Source organism: Macrobrachium rosenbergii, chromosome 33 (genome assembly GCF_040412425.1).
Source record: "Macrobrachium rosenbergii isolate ZJJX-2024 chromosome 33, ASM4041242v1, whole genome shotgun sequence".
Taxonomy (NCBI): Eukaryota; Metazoa; Arthropoda; class Malacostraca; order Decapoda; family Palaemonidae; genus Macrobrachium; species Macrobrachium rosenbergii.
In genome coordinates, this window is record NC_089773.1 from 12515001 (window position 1) to 12532500 (window position 17500).

General features: G+C 31.6%; 1 long non-coding RNA gene across 1 annotated transcript in view; it reads left to right on the forward strand.

Annotated features, from left to right (window-relative positions):
- Positions 1-17500, forward strand: part of LOC136855934 (uncharacterized) — a 180182-nt gene that overhangs the window by 111942 nt on the left and 50740 nt on the right. The gene's annotated exons all lie outside the window — the stretch shown is intronic.

A 17500-nucleotide genomic window follows, 5' to 3' on the forward strand; every position in this document is an offset into this window, starting at 1 on the left:
ATATTCGATAATGACCCTTATTGGGTTTCTGAGTCAGGTCCCTATTGTCATTCTGACCTCTGGGTCATTGCCAAGTTCTTGAGCAAGGGTCAAAGGCCAGGTACCCATTATTCTAAGCTCTGGGTCGATTTGAAGTGTTTGAACAATTAAAAATTGACCTTTATGGAAAAATATGTCGTATATGATAAAAAATACTAGATTAATGTCAGGTCTGTATACTGTAAGGAGTATAACCTTTCTTTGCAAATTATCATAACTAAGAGATAGACAGAATCACAACCTACAACACAAACTCATGTTAAATGAACAAACAAAACTCAATATTCATCTCCAGAAATCCATCTCCACCTCCTGTCGTAAGAAGATATAAAATTTCCCCAAAAAGTATAAAATTTAAAAGTCTTTCCATAACAGGTGGGGAAGTCGCTCTCCAGCTCTTAATAAGAGAATTTTTAATTATGGACCTCCCCAATTGAGGTTTAATTAGCTTAATTAACTCTCTCGGAACAGGTGCTTCTGCTTTTCTTAATGAAGCCGGTATTGGGGTGGGAAGTATTTATGAAGAGACTTCTTTGCTGATTTATGGTTTTAGGTACAGTGATTCAAGTGTCTTAAATTTAAGTTGGAATTTATGATTTTCTTGATTTATGTTTTTGTTTGTTGATTTATCTATCTATCTATCTATCTATTATTATTATTATTATTATTATTATTATTATTATTATTATTATTATTATTATTATTAACAGAGGCCTTAATATATCCAATAAATAAATAAGCACACACAAACAATATATTTATATAGTCATCAAGGCATCTGCTAATAATAATAATAATAATAATAATAATAATAATAATAATAATAATAATAATAGATTGCAATATTATTTTTTTTTCATTTTCATCAATTAAGCTGTAATGTACTCCGCTAGAAGCAGTCCAATATTCTTTAATATCATATTGATTCTTCTTCATAAAAATAAACTGCAAAACAGAGACAGAAGCCAATAATATTAAGAACTAAATAACACAAACAATGAATAATTAAACAGCAGAATCAAACTGATGAATCCCAGAAGATTAAAATAAAAATAATTTCAAAACTCCCAGTCAGAATCATCACAACAGAATCCTACGAATCAGTTATTATAAAAAAGAAATGATCACCACCTTCATAATTAGGCTTCATTAAGGAAACAGCTGCATCTGTGTTATGAGGCCTAATTAGGCTAATTATATCTAATTAAGAGATCACGAATAAAATCTCTAAATGCTTCTTCATCTGGCGAGCGATTGTGGCGTCGTTTAGCTAGGGTTTATTTTTGCTTATTTATTTATTTTTTTAACAGGAAGTAAATTTAGCGAGGGACGGATTATTTGGATGAGAGAGAGAGAGAGAGAGAGAGAGAGAGAGAGAGAGAGAGAGAGAGAGAGAGAGAGAGAGAGAAAGGATAAAAACAGGGCTGTCTTGCAAAGAGAGAGAGAGAGAGAAAGAGAGAGAGAGGTTGAAAAATAGGACTTACTTAAAGAGAGAGAGAGAGAGAGAGAGAGAGAGAGAGAGAGAGAGAGAGAGAGAGAGAGAGAGAGAGAGAGGATGAAGAACAGGGTTTGCAGTAACAGAGATTGAATACTGAAGACAATAAAGTATAGGATGATCCAGTCTCTCTCTCTCTCTCTCTCTCTCTCTCTCTCTCTCTCTCTCTCTCTCTCTCTCCTTCCTATCCTCAACCCCACTCTCATCCATAAGATAAAAAATCTCCCAACACCTACTTCCTTCCCTCTTCCCCCTCCTCCAACCCCCAACCCCACCACAACCCACCTAACCCCTTCCCCAGCCCCCACCCCCTTCTCACTTCTGAGAAGTGGTTCCTGCAAAATATTTATGGAACATCAGCCAGGAGACACGGCGCCTCCAAGACCTGGCCTTAACGTGCTGTGAAGATGCCCGGGATATCCTCTCTCTCTCTCTCTCTCTCTCTCTCTCTCTCTCTCTCTCTCTCTTTATTTTATCTTTTTTGTTTCTTCTTCTTTCTTAATTTTTTCTATTATCTTTTTTATTTTTAATTTTCCCTCTTCTGGCTTCAAATTTTTTTTTGTACTTTCATTTCATTTTTGTTTATTTTTTCTTTGTTGCATAACGTTGTTTTCTCTTTATTTTTTCTTTATATTCTTTGTTTTTTCCGTTTTAATTTTTTAATTTTTTTATTTTCTGGTTTTATTATTTTCCCTTTTTCTTCATTTCTTTTTTCTCAATTTTTTTTTACTTTAGTGTTTTTTTAGCCTTTGGATAAATCTTTTCTTGGATGAGGTGTTTAAGGGGAGAGAGAGAGAGAGAGAGAGAGAGAGAGAGAGAGAGAGAGAGAGAGAGAGAGAGAGAGAGAGAGAGAGAGAGAGGAACAATAAGGAACAAGGAATAGAAAGGAACAAAATACAACAAGGAACAATAACAATAAGGAACAAGAAACAATAAGGAACATTGAGGAGCAAGGAAAAGGAACAACAAGGAACAACAAGGAACCAGAAAGAATAAGGAACAAGGAATAGAAAGGAACAAGGAACAGTAAGGAGCAAAGAAATAAAAAGTAAGAAGGAACAATAAGGAACGAAGAACAATAGGAAGCACCGAATAGCAAGGAACAAGGCACAATAAAATAATTCAATAAGGAACGAAGGAACGAGGACCAACAAGTCACAACGAACACCAAGGAACAAAAAAAAAAAAAGGAACAACAAGGAACAAGCAACACAAGGCATCAATAAAAAAAAACTGATAACAATGCGGTATCCGCTGCATACACCCAAGTCTTCGAGATGGCCTGGCGCAAGATAGGATTGAGGAGACCCCCCATAAAGATATATCCTAGATATCCTTGGAGGGGGGTGGGGGTTAGGAGGTGCCCTCTGAACCAGAAGGGACAAGGGGACGAGTGCCTTCGTATGCGACAGGAACAGGACGAGTAATAAATGTCAAATGAGGTCAAGCTCAGGCAGCTGAGGCTGGGTGGTTTAGGTTCCAGGATTGACGGTTGGTTGATCTTGAAGGAGTCTGATGGAATGGCTTTCCTAGATTGTGGTGTTATTATTATTATTAATATTATTATTATTGTTATTATTATTATTATTATTATTATTATTATTATTATTATTTATATTTTTTTATTTTGATTTAACTTGAAGTTTTCTTATGGACGGTCAGATGATGATAATAATAATAATAATAATAATAATAATAATAATAATAATAATAATAATAATAATAATAACAATAATAATAATAGTAAAAATAAGAAGAAGAAGAAGAATATTTATTATTATTATTATTATTATTATTATTATTATTATTATTATTATTATTATTATTATTTATATTTTTTATTTTGATTTAACTTGAAGTTTTCTTATGGATGGTCAGATAATAATAATAATAATAATAATAATAATAATAATAATAATAATAATAATAATAATAATAATAATAATAATAATAAGAAGAAGAAGAAGAAGAAGAAGAAGAAGAAGAATATTTATTATTATTATTATTATTATTATTATTATTATTATTATTATTATTGTTTCCTGGATTAGCCTGTTATAATAATAATAATAATAATAATAATAATAATAGTAATAATATTTATCATTGCTGTTTTTATAATCATTATTAATGAGGTTATTATTGATGCTTAATCAGTACCTGTCATTATTTTTGTCATTATCATAATTATTCTTTGTGAAATACTTATATATATATATATATATATATATATATATATATATATATATATATATATATATATATATATATATATATATATATATATATATATATATATACATACATATACACATACATATACACATACATACACCAACAGGCATCAGTTTCAAAATCAAATTATCTACACCAATGAAAATTAATACACGCATCGTAATATACAAGTACTGCTCTGTACAATTACTGTTATAATTAATAATCAATTTACAATATTAATTAGGCTCCGTAATTAGATCCCAGCTCTTTGCAACTCAAAGGACTCCAGATTTCGCTCATTTTGGAGCCAGTGTTGTATAGTGCCGTTTGATAATAATAATAATAATAATAATAATAATAATAATAATAATAATAATAATAATTATTATTATTATTATTATTATTATTATTATTATTATTATTATTATTATTATTATTATTATTATTATTATTATTATCTGAACGTCCATAAGGAAACTTCAAGTTAGACCAAAATAAAGAATAATAATAATAATAATAATAATAATAATAATAATAATAAAGTAATAATAATAATAATAATAATAATAATAATAATAATAATAATAATAATAATAATAATAAGTGGCCTATTTAGGGTTCTATTCTGTCACGTGTAATTAAGTGTATCAGAGTATTTCTGATACACACCAAAAAATCTTTGCTTCCAGCTTGTCAATTTTTTTCCAATTTCTTTTCTTAACAAGCTGAGTCCCAAACAATGTATGATTGAGTGATCAATCTTTGCATTCAGCTTTTTTTAAATTTTTTATTTTATTGGTCAATCAAAAATTTTTTCAATTGTTACTCATTACGAAATCATTCTTAAAGTAATATTAAATAAAGAAAAATAATTTTTTTTGTAAGAGTTCGTGCAATGAATATCTTTGCCAGTTTCAAGAAAATATTTCAAACCATTCACCAAATTTTAAACAACTACAGACTGCCTGCCAACTTCCCTGAAAGAGTTTTGAAAAAAAATATTCTTTGAGCTTTAATAAAAACATTCCACGGACCAATTAACTTTTTTTCTCGAAACGTCCCTTTGAGAAGGAAAAAAAAAACTCAAAGAAAACACAAAATTCTCCGTGAGTTTTTAGTCCAGTCGCGAGCAAATCCCCCTAAGAAAAAAACGCAAGCACAATGGCACTGTGCTTTCAAAAGCAAAAAAAAAAAAAAATAGAAAAAACACTGGAGGACGAACGGCGTGTTTTCACTTCATGCACAAATGAAATAAATTGCAAAAAAAATATTAGAGATGAATGTATCAAATATATCATAACACAGTAAAATACTATACAATCCTGAATTTATAATATATTAATATACAGAGATTAATGTGTTTTTTTAATCTCGAATATTTCATTTTCGTCATTACAGAATGTTCTTCTTCAGATTAAATATAATGTGATATATTTGATAATTATTAAACCACTCAAGCTTAGAAGTTGAAATGAGAGAGAGAGAGAGAGAGAGAGAGAGAGAGAGAGAGAGAGAGAGAGAGAGAGAGAGAGAGAGAGAGAGAATGAATTATATACTCAATGAGAAAACGAAAATTATTAAACCAGTTGTGTCTAGAAGCTGAAATAATACACACACACACACACAGAGAGAGAGAGAGAGAGAGAGAGAGAGAGAGAGAGAGAGAGAGAGAGAGAGAGAGAGATTCATATATTCAATGAGAAAACGAAAATTGTTAAACCTTTTACATCTAGAAATCGAAATGAGAGAGAGAGAGAGAGAGAGAGAGAGAGAGAGAGAGAGAGAGAGAGAGAGAGAGAGAGAGAGAGATTAAAAAAAAAAGCAAACGCAATAACGTACCAGGCACCGAGCTCCTTCAGCAGATGAAAGGGAGATGACGCATGCTATTTTTGGGTACCTAAATTTAGGTACCTAAAATTTAGGTACCGTCAGAGAGGTCCAGAAATATCTCCTTTTTCGTGTGTGTGTCAGAATGTTCAAAATTGCTATTTTTTCTTGTCAGTATTGTTGGCGCACGCGCAGATAACTTAGCGATGCGATGGAATGGAACCTTAAACATACCAGTTATTATTATTATTATTATTATTATTATTATTATTATTATTCAGAATGCCATAAGAGATTTCATCTAATTATTTAATTAGTATAGTCATATCCTTATCTTAATTACAATGTTAAATGAGCAAAAACACATTATTATTATTATTATAATTATTATTATTATTGTTATTGAGCCAGTATTCTTTTATAACTGTTCAGATAAAATTATTATAATTATTATTATTATTATTATTATTATTATTATATTATTATTATATAATTATTATTATTACTGAACCAGCATTTTTTGTATAACCGTTCGGATAAAATTATTATTATTATTATTACTATTATTATTATTATTATTATTATTATTATTATTATTATTATTATTATTATTAAAAAACAGCATTCAACATTGACGCCAAAATGAGTGAAATTTGGACTCCTTTGAAATGCAAAGAGGAGGGATCTAATTACGGAGCCTAATTAATATTGCGAATTGATTATTAGTTACAACAGTAATTGTTGAGAGCAGTACTTGCGTATTATGGTGCGTGTATTGATTTTTATTGGTGTAGATAATTTGATTTTGAAAATGATGTGAGTTTTGTATAATATATATACATATATATATATATATATATATATATATATATATATATATATATATATATATATATATATATATATATACACTCAGAATTATTCACAGATGCTTCAGCTATATGAACCGTTAAAAAGTAAAGCTAACAGATAGAAATCACTCTCATGCAAGCTTTCGTTCTGAATTTGAGCAAATTCATACATAATTATAATAAACATTCTATTCTTACATTTAAAGTAATTATATCTTTCTTAAGTAATTCATTCGTAAAATTCATATTCAACAGTTCGACGAAGTTTGTAATTGGCTTTAGTGACGATGAGATCAAGAAACTGCTTCCAGGAAGGAATTTATCTGTAAAATTCACAAAAAGTCAAATCGTGAATATAATGTGTACCTCATTCTCAATCCTAAAACCTTATTCCTTAAGGTCTATAATCACTTCTGATACTGTGAGATTCTCGCCTTTACTTACAGTTTAATGCACTTCAGACTCGAGAAGATTTTAAGCTTAAAAAAGATAGGCTATAAACACGCAATTACGGACCAAACCTTCAGACTCATAAGGCTGATAATTAAATCCAAAGTAGAGGATTCTCGACCCAGCCTGCATTTATGTCACCCGTACGCGTAGAAGTCATAATCCCTTAAGGCTTATAATCCAATCTATATGCGTGGGAATACCACCCATACAGAGTCCTCGGGATTACCAAATGCATTACCCTGGACCCAAAAGAGAGTCTCGTAAAGATCACGAAGGAATCTGAATGCATAGGATTCCGGACGTCTTCTGCTGCAAGACCTCTCTTAGTTCATCTGGTTAATCTGACAGCAGCTGCAGGAGTCCTTCAAACAGCAGAAAGAAGCACAGCATTAGCAGCAGCTGCTGCTTGCTGCAGCTTGCGAGGGACGTTTATTGTTCGTCGCCCTTGCATTATGCAAGGATTCTTCCAGCTGGCTCCGGAATCCCCGAGTCCATAACTGTAAGAGAGATCACGGCTTCTCTTATTCTTCTTCTTATCTCGTACATACGTAATGCAATTGCAAGATTCATGCGATGCAATTCCGAGGGGAGAGAGAGAGAGAGAGAGAGAGAGAGAGAGAGAGAGAGAGAGAGAGAGAGAGCTGTGGCCTGAGTGGGAGGTCACGAAGAAGGAAAAAGGCCTCGCATTTTGGGGATTACTTATATCACTGCAAGACGATATGTATATATATATATATATATATATATATATATATATATATATATATATATATATATATATATATATATATATATATATATATATATAAAGTCCTCAGATTCTCTGTTGTACACAAACACACACAGAGGAAGTTCATTGTATTACTTAGCATCAACATAAAAAAAAATTGAATTAAACTTTTTAATCATGAATTCCTCGAAAATCATAATATTTAATAAGGAGCGAGACAGTTTCCATTACGTCAGATTATTAAATCATAATTAAACTGATATTCACTCCAATACAATTCCTTTGATGGGTTCGCCCAACGAATCTTTTCACCAGTTTGATGCAAAATTCAGTCAAACTATTCAGTTAAAAAAAAACTACACCCAAGCACAATGACGAAAGGATAAAAAACCTCCCACCAACTTCAATGGAAGAAGTTTAAAAAAATATCTGTGAGGTTTTATAAAAACATTCCGCGAACCAATTAACTTTTTTCGCCCAAAAAAATCTTTTGGTTAAAGAAAAACCTTCAAAGGAAACACAAATTCTCCGCGAGTTTTCAGTCCAGTCGCGAGCAAATCCTTTGGAAAAACAAGCACAATGTCAGTGTGCTTTTGAAAGCAAATAAAAAAAAAAAACGAGAGGTGAACGAACGAAGTGATTATTTACTTCGTACATAAGTGAAAGAAATAGTTAATGATTCTTATTGAATTCGCAAAAAAAAAAAAAAAAAAAAAAAATTCCACTTCGTAAACGTGTTTTTTTTTTATTAGAAGACCTTAGAAGATACAATTTGACGTATTTAATAGAATATTTTTTTTTCTGTCAGTATTTGGCTACAAAGTCAATAAGCAATTTTACTCCACACAAGAGTCATTCACGTTAGCAAATGAAAAATTATATTCAATTTTTACGAAGATACTGTTATACTTAAGTATATCTTTTGGGGATACATTTACTAGTAATAAAACGAATGATCAACAAATAGAACTCTAAAATGAGCTAACAGCAAAGATTTGCTGTTATCAAACATCTGTGTCTCTGAAACAGAAATATATTGATAAATGTTTGGGAATTCAAATAATTAATGAAAAAACAAATTGCAAGCAAATAGAAATTTGTAAAATCTGAAAGCAAAGATTCTTAGCCGTCTATCAAACTTCTTTTTTATCTGTGTGTAACAGAAATGCATTAATGCCCTTAATGATACTACGTTTGGATCCAGATATTAATAAAAAGAATAAATTAAAAACAAATAAAAATTTGAAATACAGTGATGCATTTAATTATATCATGTTTGGGGACCCAAATATTATATTTAGAAAATACATTACAAGCAAATAAGGATTTAGAAAGCTAAAAGCAAAGGTTTTTAGCTGTGTAGCAAACACCCATCACTGCGTAAAACAAAGTTACACTGATACACACCAGGAAAAAATACACAGTTCTCTTTTTCTGTGAGCCAGTCAAATCCACTGGTGGCTCTCTCAGTTCTTCTCCAGTTTTCGTATTTTCCTCTTTTTCCTGACCCATTCCTCCCTGCTGCCTCCAGGAAGAGGAATAAGAGGAGATTCAGATCACTTTTACCTCGTTTTCCTGCAGCTTTCAGCCGCGATTCGCCCGTGCGAGAAAAGGTGTTGTAAAGTAATAGATTTTTTCTTAAAGTCTCCCCTCCTCTGAGTCCACGCAACAGAAAACGGCACCAACTGAGAGGGACGTTTTTTTCTCTTGTTGGTGAAGGGGGGTTTGGTAAACCTCTTAGGTATATTTATATTCTTCTATTTTATTTGATATGGTTTTATTTAGCTTCTCGCGTTTTGTGCCTAGGGACGGTGGCAACTTTTGTGACATCTTTGTATATATATATATATATATATATATATATATATATATATATATATATATATATATATATATATATATATATATATTATATATATATATATATATACATTTATATATATATATATATATATATATATATATATATATATATATATATATAATATATATATATATATGAGAGAGAGATAAACTTAGAAGTCATATTCTTTATTAATCCATCGTCAATAGTTTTAACCCCCCCCCAATAAAACAACGGCAAAGAACACACAAACAAAACAACAATAACCAAACCAAAACAACGGAACGAAACAACACAAAGAGACAGAGAGAGAGAGAGAGAGAGAGAGAAAAAAGCGGAACTTTCGTCATAAATCGTCTGTACTTTGAAACTCCCAAAATTCTTCCCACCCCAGATTCTTCTTCTTCCGGGAACAAATCTTCCCGAGGCCCCACTCTCTGATAAATGTGTTTTGAAGGACCGTTCTTTTCGCATACAGAAATAATAAAAGCGGGTCAAGTGGACGCGTTCTTTTCGGAGGAGAGTTAGGTGCGAATATATTTCCAGAGAGGATTGTCGGGGTATTGTATTGGAGATAGTGATTTGTATATATATATATATATATATATATATATATATATATATATATATATATATATATATATATATATATATATATATATATATATATATATATATATATATATATATATATATATATATATATATATATATATATATATGCACACACATATGTATAATAAAATTTAGTTCACGGTTCACAGTTCAATTAGCATATATGTAATCTTTAAACTAATGATAACTATTAAAATAATATCTTGAAACTAAGAGAAAAATGTTTATTTTCATCTCCTATGTGAAAATTCAAGCTTAAATAATCTGGATTGCTTCTTTGTTATTAAAATAATATAAGTCAGCCAAGATTAAAAGCGCTTCTATACAACGGACAGCCCAAGTAATCGACGAAAGATTAAACAAAGCCTTGAAAATAAACATACCACGCCTGCCAACTCGAAAACGCAATAAAAGAACGAAAACATCCATGCCTAAGTGGCTGAGGAAAAGCAGAAATTCGCCAGACGCCAAATTCAGTTGGTGAAAATAATTCAAGACTTGATGATAGAAAACGGGAATTTCCCCTTCGACTTTTGTTTACAAATCTTCTTCTTGATATTTTGTACACGCCGTTGCTTCAGGGAAGGGATAAGGTTTACCCCGTCCTCGTGTTTTCCGCTGCATTTGAGATGGGTTCTCTACCCAGGGTATAAAAGGTGCTGCAAAAATATTTTTTGCTTAATTGCGCGTCCAGTCCTTGCAACAGGAAAGGTTTTGTCTGGTAAGGAAGGCTTTGAAAAACAGGAGATGTGAAGATTTTTTTTTTTTATTTCTTGGTTCCAATATTTTGCTTTGGATTGGAATTCCTGGTTTGAAGTGTGTCAGCACTTCCCATATTTTTATAAAATAGCTTTCTGTCTCTCTGTCTATCTATCTATCTATCCATGTATCTAGATAGATAGATAGCTAGATATATAAATAGATATATAAATAGATAGATAGAGAGATGGATAGACTGGTTTGAAGGGCTGGATGTCAGCTCTTCCCATGTTTTCATAAAATAGCTATCTATCTATCCGTCTATCTATCTATCTAGATAGATAAATAGATAGATAGGTAGGTAGATAGATGGATAGACAGCCAGGGATATAAATTATACCAATGTATTACTTTTTTAAACAGATATCAGGAAAATTAAGTTAGCAGCATCTGAAAGCCTCTCACAATACACAATACATATATTTATATATAAATATATGCATACATATATAGATATATTCATGTATGTGTGTGTGTATACACGAGTATCATAAATAAACAGGCAGAATATAAGAATAAAATGAAATTGATGTACTTGAAAATGATCATACGAGAGAAAACAAATGACCTCACATCACTGAATAAAAGAAACTCACCCAGCAACTTCCAGCCTGAAATATTCAACAGAAACAACAGAATCTCTCGACATTTTTCAGACGAAATCTTCTTACAATCACTCCTGTCACTATGGCGTTTGATCTGTCATATTTTATTTGAAAGAGCAGAGCATCAGAGCAGAAATGAATGATATGTATTTAAATATGCTTTTGATTTATTTTTTTATTGTGAAACATTTCACTTTTATCAGAGCAGACTGACCCACATTGCTATCGAGGATGCGAATATATTAATGGATTTGAGAATATATATATATATATATATATATATATATATATATATATATATATATATATATATATATATATATATACATATATTGGTACTTTTGCCTCAAATACTTGTTTGGTTTTCACTGGGTGTAAAAAATGTGATATAGATATTTACCTGTCTAATAAATTCTTATATATATATATATATATATATATATATATATATATATATATATATATATATATATATATAAATATATAAACTTCAAAATAACTAAGGCTCACTTGAATAGAACTAGCTTCCCTTAAAGGCCGTAGGAAAGAACAATCTATATAGAAAAAGTGAAGAGAATTCCTGTCAAAAATAAAACTACGGAAAATACCAGAATTTCACTTTTTGTGTCAAAGTTCCCAGAGACGACATAAAAAAATATTCAGAGATATTTTGATGACTTCCAAAAGTAATATGCAAATGTCGACACTTTCCACTGCTAACTCTGAAATGTATTGAGCATTAGTTTCAGAGGTTCCCCGAAACGTATGCAAATGCATTCATAAATATTCAGGGGGCGATGTCTCTGGGAAATATTAAAAAATGAAAGTGTTACAAATATTAGGACTGAGATATGTCAAACAAAAAATCACCTTTTTGGAAACCAGAGGATTTTTTATATATAAGTTTCATTATCATTATTTTGTGTTTTAGTTATAGCATATATTATACATAGTCACATAAACAAGTTTATACATAGTTGTTTTAAACAAACAAACACACACACACACACACTATATATCAGTAATACACACTTAACTACATAGTATTCACAAACATTAAACCACTAATACACCTTAGTATACTTACACCTCAAACTAACATACGCATATATACCCTCATAAATACGCTTACTCTAACGAAGTGATTCATTCATGGTTTGTCAATGAGTCTTCCAGGAACGCATTTGATTCCCATTGAAAGCAAAGGCGGTTTCATCTACGGATCTCTGTCAGTCTTCAAAGGATTGGGGATGAGTCTTGGTTGAGGAGCAATTCCTTTCTCTGTGTGGGTGTTTCTGAGCGAGAGAGAGAGAGAGAGAGAGAGAGAGAGAGAGAGAGAGAGAGAGAGAGAGATGATAAACAATTGTTATTTAAAAGACAGAGAAGAGAGAGAGAGAGAGAGAGAGAGATGATAAACAAATGTCACCTAAAAAGAGAGAGAGATAATAAATGTTACCTAAAAAGAGAAAGAGAGAGAGAGAGAGAGAGAGAGAGAGAGAGATGATAAACAATTGTTATTTAAAAAAAGAGAGAGAGAGAGAGAGAGAGAGAGATGATAAAGAAAGATGATAAAACAAATGTCACCTAAAAGAGAGAGAGAGATAATAAATGTTACCTAAAAAAAAAGAGAGAGAGAGAGAGAGAGAGATAATAAACAAATGTTACCTAAAAAAGAAAGAGAGAGAGAGAGGATAAACAAATGTTACCGAAAAAGTCAGAGAGAGAGAGAAAGAGAGAGAATAAACAAATGTTACCGAAGAGAGAGAGAGAGAGAGAGAGAGAGAGAGAGAGTCATATAATTAACAAATGTTACCTAAAAGACAGAGATAGAGAGAGAGAGAGAGAGAGAGAGAGAGAGAGAGAGAGAGAGAGAGAGAGAGACAGCTAAACAATAAACCTCTCAATCCCTAGTCGGGGTCGCCGTTTTGAGAACAAACACTCTTCTCATGCAATCGAGTATTCTACCCATTGAATGAGAACTTGGCCAAGGCACGAAGGAACTTCCGGTCCCAGAAGGGAATTCTGGGAGCCCATCAGGACACGGGAGAGAGGTCCTATTAATTTTGTGGGTCTTAATTACCTTCCGGAACCCTACACATATAATGGCTTTCCCGCAGAGGTTCAGCTGGGGAGGTGGTTATGAGGTGGTCTCTCTCTCTCTCTCTCTCTCTCTCTCTCTCTCTCTTGTATTGTCATTTGAAGTTCATTTTAATTACTAATTTTCTCTCTCTCTCTCTCTCTCTCTCTCTCTCTCTCTCTCTCTCTCTCTCTCTCTCTCTCTCTCTCTAATATTGTCAGAAAATTTATTTTTATTTTATCTGGATAAAAACTACTTTGAAATTAATGATATATATATATAAATACAGAGAGAGAGAGAGAGAGAGAGAGAGAGAGAGAGAGAGAGAGAGAGAGAGCGACTGTGTCGACTCCCTTCTTTCAATAAAGGTCTTATTTCGATAGTCCAAAAAAAAAAAAAAATGAAAGTATATAAAAAAAGGATTCTTTAGTCAATAGAGTAAATATCTGCGTTCATTCAGAGGCCGATGGGAAAGGCAATTTGGGAGCCAAAGATACATCTCTTCAAGAGTTAGCTTAGTTATTAGAAATCGGAACATAGATGATTGAGAGAGCTGATTGTCTTGGCGACGCAGGGGAATAGGTCAGTAAGATATGACTTTCCGAGATTATTAGAGTTATTTATTTCAAGATTATTTATTATATATTATGTGTAATTTAATTGTCAATATATATATATATATATATATATATATATATATATATATATATATATATATATATATATATATATATATATATATATATATATATATATATATATATATATATATATATATATGCTGTGGGTAGGATTCTGTTAATTAAATCTATATAAAGAATTTTAGAATACCCAAAATTACAAAATAAAAACAAATCTGCATCAAAAAATATTTATAATCAGTATTATCTAAAGTATAATATGACTCTAGTTACTTTTTATCGTTAAGCACATTTGCTCTAAGCTATAAAAATAAAATAAAAATTGCGCCGAAGTTTCTTCGGCGCAATCGAGTTTTCTGTACAGCGAATAGCCAAGGCCACCGAAAATAGATCTATCTTTCGGTGGTCTCGGTATGAATAAGGAATAAGGAATAAGGAAAGCTTAATCTAAGCTGACATCATTAGGCTTAAGACGGACACTTTCACAAAGGCCAATGGAGTTTTTACAAAACCACATTTGCAGTGAAAGATACTTTTGCTTCGAAAGGTTACAGAGAATTTTTCGAAGAAAGAATGTCTCAAGAATCAGTTCTTCTTCTTCTTCTTCTTCTTCTTCTTCTTCTTCTTCTTCTTCTTCTTCTTCTTCTTCTTCTTCTTCTTCTGTTTCTTTTGAAGCCGCGGAAGCAATAGACTGTAATTCAGTCCAGGGAGATTTAGTGCGTTGGACGGGTTAATAGAAAAAGGTGATTTATTGGGCGAGAAAGGGGCCTGTTTTAGATTGGTTTATTGAGGGGGAGTGTGGTACTTTTATACAGCCTTCTGGGTAGTCTGTCTTCTCTCTCTCTCTCTCTCTCTCTCTCTCTCTCTCTCTCTCTCTCTCTCTCTCTCTCTCTCTCTCTCTCTCTCTCAAGCAGTACAGTACAGAGATAAAACCATTTAATATATTATGGAAACCTCTCTCTCTCTCTCTCTCTCTCTCTCTCTCTCTCTCTCTCTCTCTCTCTCTCTCAAGCAGTCCAGTACAAAGATAGAACCATTTGACATACTATTGAAAAACTCTCTCTCTCTCTCTCTCTCTCTCTCTCTCTCTCTCTCTCTCTCTCTCTCTCTCTCTCGTTCAAATTATTTCTTCAAAAATAGACATATCCAGAATCCAAAAAAATAAATATACAAATCACAAAAAAAAAAAAAAATATACAAATAAAAAAGAAAATTAGAACCGTAAAAAAATAAAATTAAAATCACTATAAAAACGAACCTGTAAAAAAACCAATTAAAACCAAAGAATCATAATGACGTATCGGGGGAAAAAAATAAGAGAACATCATATGGCATCCATTGTTTACAAAACAATAGTACTTTAGCTCAGGACGAAACAGCAATAGTCAGCGAATTAGTTTCATTAATTGTCCGCTGATATTTCGCATTTTGGAAATTGCCCAACATTCGCTCTGGCGTAACTTTACTAATGGACTAATGATGGCATTAACAATATGCCTGCATTCGGCCATTCCAACTAAAAAATATTCGGAGCTCTCGGAATAATAGCACGCACCATGATTTATGATACGTAGAGTATTTGTTTTGCAAAAATTTTGATGTATTTTTTTATAAAAAAAATTATTTATTTTTTTTATTTTTTTGGCTGTATGTCATAAACAAGTCGGAAACATGTTGCATATATGTCTCGAACATGTTGGATACAAGTGGAGGAGCTAGTTCATCAACCACCACAAACTAACTTAATTTTCTAAGGTTATGAACAGTATACTTTAAATAAAAATATGTCATAAACATGTTGGAAACATGTGGTATATATGTCACGAACAAGTTGGATACAAGTGGAGAAACTAGTTTATCAACCAGCACAAACTAATTTGATTTCCTCAGGTTATGAACAGTACACTTTAAAGAAAAATGTCATAAACATGTTGAAAACATGTGGTATATATGTCAAGAACAAGTTGGATACAAGTGAATAAACTAGTTTATCAACCAGCACAAACTAAGGTTATGAACAGTACACTTTAAAGCGATACATTTCATAAACACGTTGGGAACATGTTGCATATTTGTCACGAACATGTTGGATACAAGTGGAGAAACTAGTTCGTAATCTAGCAAAACCTAACTAGACTTCCTAATGTTGCGTATACTTAAAAAAATGTCATAAACATGTTGGAAATATGTTGCATACATATCACAAATAGGTTGGATACAAGTGGAGAAGTTAGTTCATCAACTAGCATAACTTAACTAGATTTCCAAATGGTGGTTCACTTTGAAGGAAAATATGTCATAAACAAGTTGGAAACATGTATCATACATGTCACAAACAAGATTTGTTTTTTCTTACAGTTATGAAACAGAACCAGGATAACCAGTCTTAAATTTAGCTTGCTTATACATAAAAAAACAATAATTACCTAACTTACTTAAGGCAACACTATACGAATCTATCAAAAACTAGCAGTCGTATGATAATTCAGGGAGTACAGAGAAAGGTAGAGAATTCCAAAACCGTGAATTAACCTGTGTGAAGGACTGGTCAGAACGATTAGGATTTTAGTTCGTGAAATATATTTAAAATTTTTATTGATTTTTATTGTCTATTAGCCATGTTTGATGAAACATTGGCTTATTTTCCTAATGATTTATTTCTCAATATAGCTTACATTCTTAATTGTATTTTTAAGATCATGCCTTATAATTTATTATGCCTTCAGTTTATTGAAAAGATTTCAAGGCTTATGCCTTTTGGAAGAATATTTCTCCACCTTTTTTATCTGGAAAATGGAGACATGATTGGTCATTTCCTGAAGCCATAAAATCTGTAAAGGCCTATAAAACCAGTCTATCTCCTCAGTGTTCCTGATTTAACCCAGTCTTTGAAAAAAATGAGATTTTACTCAATTTCCTTCACCAATGTTAAATTTACTCCTTTTCCTTCGAGGCAGAGAATTTTTTGGTGAATTTAACTTTAACATTTTAAAGCCTCTACAGGGCTAAATTCGTTTAAACCCTTGAAATTCCTCAATTTATTCAGTTTGTGAAGAACAAATTGAAAGACTGAACTAAATTTCCTTTCTCTAATGTCAATCTGAAATCTTGTTTCTTCTTAGAAGAAGATGAAGATGAAGATGAGCCTGTGAGAGAAGTCTCCTCTCTCTCTCTCTCTCTCTCTCTCTCTCTCTCTCTCTCTCTCTCTCTCTCTCTCTCTCAAGTGTCAATCTGAAATCATATTTTTTATTCAATTAAGAAGATGAAGATGAGATCATATGATAATTCTCTCTCTCTCTCTCTCTCTCTCTCTCTCTCTCTCTCTCTCTCTCTCTCTCTCTCTCTCTC